Genomic DNA, 9764 nt, shown 5'->3' with positions numbered 1-9764 from the left:
GATCTTAGAGCGTGAATCCTGATTTCACTATTACAGTCATGTGACCTTGCAAGCCATTCACCTTCTTTGGTTTCAAGTTCCTCACCCTGTATGTGTGAACAATGATAGCATGGGCCCTGTAGCATTGTTTTGAGGATGAAATGAGACAATCCATGTGAAGCACTTTACACAGTACCAGGGTCTCGTAAACCCTAAGCACATCCTGGCCGTATACAACAAGCATACTATAAATGTTAAATGATGCTGGGTAGTCTATGAACTACCAAACTATAAATCAGAAGCTTAGCACTGGAAAGGGATGCTTGAGATCATTTACACCAGGATGGCAAATACCTAGCCTATTTTCCAACATTCTTTCCACCAGTACCCATGGCAGACATCACTAATCAATCCCAGCTTTCTTTCCCACTGAACTCAACATGGTGTTTTATATGATCACTACCAATTGATTGGAGTTGATCCTTGAAATGAAACCCACGTGCCACCCCTAGTTGTACTCAACAGGTGAGGAAGTAGACTTTCCTAATGTGACAGAATTTATTAGTTTCAAAGCTTGAACAAAAATATAGTTTCTTCTTGCACTGTTGATTATACTCATTGCTGCATAACTTCAGCTTTATAAGAATATAAACACTCCAAAGGATCTAAAAAAATTAATGTTCTTTGAAGGAAAATGGTTTGGAAGAAAAATGTGCGGGCCAAACAGGAATTGGGGAGTTAAAGTTGTCTGTATTTTACCTCTTCTTAATCCTGATTATTGGTCATGGTTTGGTTAATGTAAGAAATTTAGCTGAGTGCAGAAACCATACAAGCTGCATCAGTCCACAAGACTTTATTCATGTACTTATACAACAAACAAATATTTGGTGCCAGCTTTGTACCAGGCACTATACTAAGCACTGAGAAGAAAAGATGATCAAAATATGACCTTGACTCTCAATCAGTACAAGCAACAGTAGGGGAGACAGACATGGATAAAACTGGATGCATCAGCAGCGTGCACTTCAATAAAGGTATGTACAGGTTATCACGTGAACAAAGTAGTCAGTTCTACCCAGGGGGGTGGGAATCAGGAAGTCTGCTTGACCTGAATCATCAAGGAAAAAAGCAACCTCATAACAAGACATCCTGGAAAATGTTAGTAACCTTTCCTGGAAAGCCAAAAGTTGCATTTTTGGGTGATGCAATATTTATGCACTTGGACTTGCTTCATTAAAAATTGCTCTTAATAGCCCAAATGGTTTTGTTAAAGAAGGGTTATAGTAACATTGCTGGCTGCTGTAAGACTGATGACACAAAGCAATGTTTGTTACAATCACATTTTCAGGAGCAGATTTTTTTGTACATGTGCCTGAGTGGCAAAAATACTTCCTAGTCTAGTAGACTCTCCTTGTATATCTGCAGGGCTGATGTCAGGGAGTTCAGTCTGACACTGGGTGAACCATGTATGGTTCAAACCTGCTTGTAACCACCTGCAAGACCAAGATGCTTTACCCTGTTTGACGTCATGACCTTAAAATCAAATTTGCTTACCCTCATTCTTTTGTTGTTAAGCATACTCTGGTTATTGTTCTTCTATTTAGGTAAGGGGGAAAGATAAAGAGCCTTTATCCTGAAAATGCCGGGTTATAAACAAACACATGGTGGTGGTCATGGACCAACCATCCAGATACCCTTGGGCAACTGGTGGCCAATGACACCCAGTGCTAAGTAGGTCGCCCAACCTGTTAAGGCTTGGTAGACCAACTTCTAAAGGTGTTTTTCCACTCTGTTTAGCAGGGATGAGGGGAAATGTGTTCATTTAGAGAGGTCAAGAAAATCAACCGTGCCTAGGGCTCCATGTCTAAGGAATGGCTCTACCCCAATTGTCAACCGTGGCAAAATGTCATTGACCTAGATTCTATGCTGAATCAACACTATTAAGAGACAGTGACCCAGCTTCCACATGGCCTTTACTTTCTCTTTTTACATTTGGGTTGCCTAGGTCACTGCAGATGTTAAGAGACAAAGGTCCCATTGAATAAAAGACTTGGTGTGAATTGTCCAAATGCTCCATTAGGAACCCTTGAAATGAAATTTGAGGCTGAACCTGGGATGCCCCTTGTATAGTATCACACATAAATTGGATTCTTTTTCCATTTGGGGGAAATTTGCCTAAAACAAACGTCATTCTTACTCAGTGGTAGCTCTTCATGCTGGAGACCACCGTGGGGCTGGGGGCAAGTTTGGAAGTTAAGATGGATTCAGAGGGATGGCACATTTAGGGATGCAGTATAGGGGAGGGGGCAAGGTTGAACTGAGGTACCTGGGCACCCTGGGCAGGATAACAGTGCAGAGCCCCTTCGAAGAGTTGTTGAGCGCTCATTTAGAGGAGTGGCCTGCCTGAGGAAGAGCAATGAGGCAGGTCTGCCACCACTAAGTGACCCTCCTCTCTGGTTTGGGCAGTTCAGCTCCGGATCCGAACTTGTAGGCCTCACGTGGCAAAGCAAAACTCTGAAGTGAGCTCAAGTATTTATTACCTTTTGTTGCCAGAGCATACCCGTTAGGGTGTTATAGCCTACGTCAAGCAGCTTATAACTACAGACAGTTCAGAATTGCAGTAACTATGAGGCATTGCATTTCTGGTGGGGTTTTAGTACCCTTATAGGGGCCTACCCTAGGGGGAACAACTCACTGGCCCATGCCTGTCATGCTGAGACAAGAACCAGAAACGCCAGGGAGGAAAAGCCAGGAGTCCCTGCTAGGAGTCTGCTTGGAGTCTCTGAGGGGTCCTTGGGTTCACCTGAGGATGGGTGGCCAGGGCCAAAAGCTAAATCCTGAGACCAGGAGGGTGGCCCGCAGATGGAAGCAGCCACTGGCTGTGGGACTGGGCTTGTTAAGTGTCCATGAAATAGAAAATCTGAAAATGTGATAAAAATATAATTTGTAAAGAAATGTGAGCCTTGACATTCAAAGCTTCTCAATCAGTGACAAGCACTTCCGGGTTAAGTTTTGGCCTTGGACTTCATGCCACTCTTCCACTATCCTGACCTTCTTTCTTTTGTTTCTTCAACACATATTGATACAGCACCTACTTTGTCGCCAGCACAATTCTAGGCTTGGAACAGTGAGGGGGAGAAACCAACTCTCAGCTTTATTGGACACTATGTTTTAGTGGAAGAACAGACAATAACAACTACAGATAGAAATATCTACTACATACATGTTATACATGTTACGATATATATTATACATACTACAATATGTATTATATTGTATTGTATTATATTAACACATTTTTAAGGTGGCATTAAGTCCCTCCTCCCCTGGGAATGAGGCAGTGAGAGGCCGGAGAGCCGCGTCCCTTGCATGCTGTGCCTCCTTAGGCTCAGAGCATGAATCCCTTCCCCTCCGTGAAACCCTGGGCTGGCGAATAAGTGTTCTTTTTAACAGGAGCAATGCTGGAAGCAGGAAGTGTTTGCAAGACCGGAGGGTGACACTTCCACTCTGGGTGGGGTGCCCAGCAGCACTCCTCCTCCCTCAGGCTGACCTTACATACCCTGGAGAGCCCGTTTCCTGTGCATGGCTGGGCTACAGAGAAGCGAGCCATGCGGGGCAGCTCCCACTCAGGGCTCCCTGGCCCACTCTGACTGCTTCTACACCCACTCCCTCTGGGTGTCCGTGGTAGCAAGGTCCGGGGGCTTTGCCGTCAGGGGTGACGTGGCACTGGCAGGGAGTCATCCTCATGGTTAATGAAATGACAGGGATGCTGGCCTTGTGCTCGCCCCAAGGGACCTCATCTCCCATCAGTCACCTAGCTGGTGATGAGTCGGGGGACTCAGGGAGAGGGAAGTGCAGGGGGGAGCGAACAAGTCTAGATGGGGGTGTTGGCGCCCAGTGAAGGGCCATGGGGAGTGATTGCTAATGGGTGTGGAGTTACTCTTTGGAGTGAGAAAATGTCCTGGGGTTTGAGAGTGGTGATGGCGGCACAACTTCTTGAATATACTAGGAAACACAGAATCATACCCTTTAAAGGGGGGATTTTATGGTATGTGAATTATATCTCAATTAACAAGACAACTCCAAATTCAGCAGAAAGAGGGGAAGTTTTCTTATTTCAGCTGTTACGTTCTTCCCATCACACCACAGCCACCTCCTAATTGTATCATTATGTTACGTTATCGTCCATCAAAGGAAAACACCATAAATTCAAACCCATTTGACCAATTCTGCCCCAGGGTTCCCGGGGACTTTTGGTTCTGTGTTTGCTACAGGCTAAGTCATTTAATCCCAGTTCAGATAAAAGTAAGAGCAGTGCACTAACAGGAAGTTGGGGCCAAGGCCTGCACACAATAGCGCAGGCGTGAATTACCATAAGAACGACACATTTCTGAGTCACCCAACTAATGGAGGGCAAGAGGGGTCACAGCATTGCTTAATTATGTTTCCCAAACTGTGGAATTCTGGAAAGGCCTGAGAGGGGTTGTGATTACAATCAGTAACCCCATATTCCAAACACAGCATGGCAATACCAGCTGGATCGGAGAGAGAAGGGAAGCACCTTGTGAAGAAGGTGAAACTTTTGTTGGGATGATGGAAGGGTCTTCCCACAGCTCCTTACAACCCCAGCAATACCTAGAATCCAAGGGGTGTATGGATCCTCACCAGGATCACCCCTGGAATGACTGGGGAAACTTAGCAAAGGGCTCTCCTGGCTATGCCACATACATCTGTCTGTAAGACCTAAGGGCACTCACATCCCCTCCGTGAACCTCGGTCTCTGCCTCTGTCTAGTGGGGATATTAACAGTTCATTCCTGGTAAGGTTGTTGAGAGGATCGAATGAGATACTGCATGCCTACACCGTCCACACACTGTAAGATGTCCAAACTACGGTAGCTCTTCTGGGCTCTGAAGTAGCTAGGGGAGGGATTATGGCCAGGTTGAACAGATAGACAAACTGCAGCCCGAAAGAGTGATCTGTGGCTTCTTAGAGTCAGAACTGCATAAATTCCTATTTTATGGCTAGCCTAATAAACTGTCGATGTTGTCTTAAAGACAATATGCAAAAGGGATGTATGGTGACCAGCATAACATAAAAAAAAAGAGGGAGAGATGCACAAAAGCAGAGGACAGAGCCTCCCAGAGAACCTCCCCAGAGAGCCCATGTTGCCAATTGTCTCCTTCCCTGTCTTTTGAAATCATAAGCCCTCTCCTGATTGACTACCCTGCTCACCATGTTTAGCTCCCCTCTCCTTTGGGAAAGAATTCCTTCCCGGCTCCCTGTGTGATGTTTGAGGCCCTTCAGAGATTGGCCCAGTTCCACTGCCTGGCCGCCCCCCACTTCCTCTTCTTCCCTTAGTTGGCTCTTGGCCTTTCCCATCATGTGCCGTGAGTACTACCCTACAGGCTTTAGCACAAGCCGGGGCCTCCGCCCAGGGTGCCCTTTCCCTAGGCCGTCATCTCCCACTCATCCGTGAAGGTCTATTTTAAATTCTGCAGGCCCCCCAGAAGCTTCTTCCCTCACCTGATCCTCGTTAGTTCCTCCATCAATAATGCCCTCATCAGGAAGGATTCCTTAAGCCCAAGAACTAGGCGCCTGGGAACCCCTGGGATGGGAGGGGAGGATTTTGCACTTAAGTAACTTACCTAAGGCCTATGAGAAACAGAATTGGAGACACTGAGGTCGCAGATCTAAAAACATCCTTATTTTCATTTTTATGTTTAACTGAAAATAAAATAAGAACTGTACCATTCTAAACCATCAGTACTATTTTTGTACCTATTAAGTAATAATTCCTTAGAAATGATTTAGAATCTGCCTCCACTGCAGTTTCAATGACAGGCTTGTCTGTGCATTTACTTTATATGCATGCCTGGAGGTGTTTTGTTTTCCTTGTCTGATTTTATGACTTGAAGTCGGTGACTCTTGTCATCAACACCAACTTGTCCCAGAAACCCACTTAAATGCATGCCTTCACTCTCTTCCTTCTTATGAATGGGGGAATGCAGTTATAATGCCATGGTTTTCTTCCCCTTTGTCATTTTCAATCTCTCCCCAGAATGCTTTGTAAATACCTTTACTCCTGCCCTGACATATTTTCCTTTGGGCAAACTGTTGTCTGTTTGTTTGTTTTTTCCTAATTATATCCAGAGAAATGATTTGTTATTCTGTGGTTGCTAAGAAAGTGTGTAGTAGCAAATACGCAAATCCCCAAATTTGGCAAAAAGAGAATACATCACTAGGATGTAATTACTTAATTATCTTAACTGGAAAATGATAGAGAAATGTTGATTGAACTATGAGCAAGTTAAATACAAGACTGTGTCACCCTGCCGATAAGGTGTTTGCTCTATGAGAACAGGGCTATAATTCATCCAGCTCGGGATGTCCAGGTCAGGGCTTGCCCCATTGTGGATTTCCTAAGATAAGTTTGTGCAACTGATGAATGAATAAATAAATTTGTGAAGAAAGAGTTGGGATGACTAAAGTCCAGGATGAACTTAGGCTTGAAGAACCATAGTGACTTTTTATTTGGTTCAGAGTGGGAAGAACCACGAAGGCAATCGCTTAGGGCAGTTGATCTAATGCTTATAGGAAACAAAGAGAAAACACAAACTGTTTTCTGTTAGGTTAATGATCTGCAGAATGAAAAACATGGGGACCAGGAAATTAAAGCCCAAGATAAGGGAAAGGAATGGGGAGAAATACCTAATTGTTTGGAATAAGTTCATCTTGTAGTTCAGATAAATAACATGTAAATAGACTAGCGTGCCTGTCAGAATCATGGAAAACAGGAAAGCTGTGAAAGTTGGGAGATAGGAAAACACCATCCTAATTGTCAATAAAGGAAAGAAGGTGGAGTCTAGAAGACAGAGTCTAACTGTTAAATGGATCCTTTGTGAACTCTCAGTGCAGTGAGTAGAAATCCACCAAGAGCATCAGTGATTCATTGTAAATCATGCCCAGTGATCTTTAACACCCTTTTAAACAGGACTGTTGCAGGTCAGATCAGGAGTATGCAACAGGCATGGCATACCTGGGTTGTAAGGAGGCATTAGACTCTTCAGTAATAATTTGGGGACAAGATTAGGACATTGAATTATGAGAGAAAGTAGTCTAACTTTTTGAAAGATGGAACTTACAATACTATTGATTAAAGAGTATATGACAGAATTGGAAGAAGAGTTCTAGATGCATTCTGTCAAGTTTTGACCTTAGTCATGTTCAATGTTCCCATCAATGACTTGGATGCACACTGTATGTCTTGTCAAATTTGAGGTCATAAAGATGAATGAGATAGTGAGTTTGATGTAGAAGGAAGACACAAAATAAGTTCAGCAAGGTGGAATGTCACGGATATAAATGTAAATAAATCTCTGCATTTAGATTTTCAACATTAACTGTCCTAGTAGACAAGGCATGAGAGCAGTCCACGTACTGGTGAGGTAGGGGTTTAACTGATAACTAGATCTGTGCGAGTCAGCTATGTTCTGGCTTCCAGAAAAGCAAATTTAAACCTCAGAATATTGTTGGAAGTAATAGTATTCAATAACCAATAACCAATAAATAAGTTAATGACATTTTAAAAAAATTGGAGTGTGGTGTTTGATGGAAAATATTCTATCCTTTATTTTGCAAGGCAGACAGCATCTGGAGCACTGGGTTCCATCTGGGGTGCTACAAGTTAAAGGGACTTTGACAGACTGGAGAACATCCCAGAGACTGGATTCTAGGCAGTTTGGGGTTCCTCGAGCTGAGAGTGTACCCACAGTCTAACCCTGGGGGGCACCAACACATCAATAAATCTGAGCCTTAGTGTCTCATGGTGAGCTTGGGGCTGGACTGCTTCTGAAATACTGGCTAGTAGATCTATGGACACTGTGTACCACCATCTGACCACCTTCTCTACATCAAGATCTGACCATTGGCGTGTAAGTTGTTAGACCCAGCGACCCTGTATCATACTTCTTCCTCTAACCTAAGAGAAGCTGAAAGACATTCCTACCAACAAGTCCCCTTGAATGGTTGAAAATGCACCTCTTTAGAGAAGAGCCCAAGGAATGTGGCCACTCCCCGTGCTCCCCCAGGTATGCCCCATCTCCTCAAGAGCTCAGCTTCCTGAGAGACACCCCAGGTTCCTGCAAAATGTCCCTGTTTTTGTTGAGCTAGTGTGAGAGGGTTTCTGTTCTTTGTTCCCTGGCTAAGATGCTCACATTATACAGGGATAAAATGACAGTTATTTGCCTGAAGGAAGGGGAGTCTGAGCCCCAAGGAAGGTGCAGTGTTGCTTCCTGGGCCTGGGGCAGCAAGAAGTTGCCTGTGGGCGGGAAGGGGGAATTAGCTTCATGGAGGCAGCCCTAGAAAGGCCTTTTAAGTAGTTGAGGCGTGGATGGAAGTGGAATTTACTTGTTAATTCAAAGTTTAATAATCGTCCCTTTGTTCCATGATAAGGAAATGTGGGCTCATCCTTTAAAAACAGGGCTTCGCCATCACTGGAAATGCTGTGTCTTTTATTCTCGTGTTTACCATGTCTCAGCTCAGCAGAGGGAAAACACAGCTCATCCATGACATTAGTATTAACACGTACAAAGGGAAACATAGGGTTCGTCTCTCGCAGAGAAGAACATACGATAACACTGAGAGAAATGTGAGTGAATTATTCTGATGGGGACTCAGTAATTCTGCTGCCCCACATGAATCATTTATAGAGGCCAAACAAGTATTAAGACAGAGGACATTGTCCCAAACAGAGGGACAAATCTGACATTCTGTAATAGCTCTCTTTGTCATTTATGGTCCAAAACAGATGAGCTTTAGAACACATAATTTTAGTGCTGAAATCAATAAAGGTCTGGCCTGGGGCCAGCACTTAAAATAGCTGTTGTAGCTGCCTGGCAGATGGAGAGATCGCTGCCACAGGCCTCTGGAGCTCACCCTGTTTTCTGTCGGTCTAGACGCAGACCTGGTGCCCACCCCACCACCTTCCGTCCCGGGCTGTAGGCCGCAGTGGGCATCGTCCTTTCCTCTTAGTTACTGAAGGGCTTCCCAGCGCAGCCCCAGCACCTCCACACCCTGGTGTGATGTGTCTTGGCTTCTCTCTTTCTCAAAAACTAAACCAAACCAAACCAACCCTTTTCCATGCTCTGCAGGCTGAGTAATAAAGGCCACTGGTCATTTCAGGACTTTTCTCTCCCATGTGGGAAAAGGATCTCATGCTTGGCTATGTGCTGACGTTTGCCACTGCCCTCCCCGTGGGGCTGGCTCTGCAGCCTCCTGGCACTTGGGAGTAGTGGGTAAAAGCGCTGCTTTTAAATTGTCCTACAGAGATGCTTTGAGGGATCTGCAAACTCTTAAGTCAGATTTCATGAAAATAGTAAAGTGTCTTTAAAAGTAATGAAAGACAGCAAGAATAATCAAATCCATTGGATTCTAATTTTTTTAAAGATTTTTTAAAAGATTTTATTTATTTATTTGACAGAGAGAGACACAGCGAGAGAGGGGACACAAGTAGGGGGAGTGGGAGAGGGAGAAGCAGGCTCCCCGCTGAGCAGGGGATCCCAGGATCCCAGGACCCTGGGATCATGACCTGAGCTGAAGGCAGACGCTCAACGACTGAGCCACGCAGGCGCCCCTTTTGGATTCTAATTTTAACCACGGTCTATCTGAACACATTAATTTGTATTTCCATGTGAACTTATTCTGTGGCCTTGGAAAAGTCTTGTCTGGACATCTGCCCCATACATATAGTATTTAAATGCCTTGTAGATGCATACTGGCCTGGA

The sequence above is a fragment of the Callorhinus ursinus genome, unplaced genomic scaffold (genome assembly GCF_003265705.2).
Source record: "Callorhinus ursinus isolate GAN/ISIS: 27379988/994484 unplaced genomic scaffold, GSC_fseal_2.0 scaffold25, whole genome shotgun sequence".
Classification (NCBI taxonomy): Eukaryota; Metazoa; Chordata; class Mammalia; order Carnivora; family Otariidae; genus Callorhinus; species Callorhinus ursinus.
The sequence above is the reverse complement of the archived record's forward strand: the minus strand, read 5'-3'. Positions refer to the sequence as shown.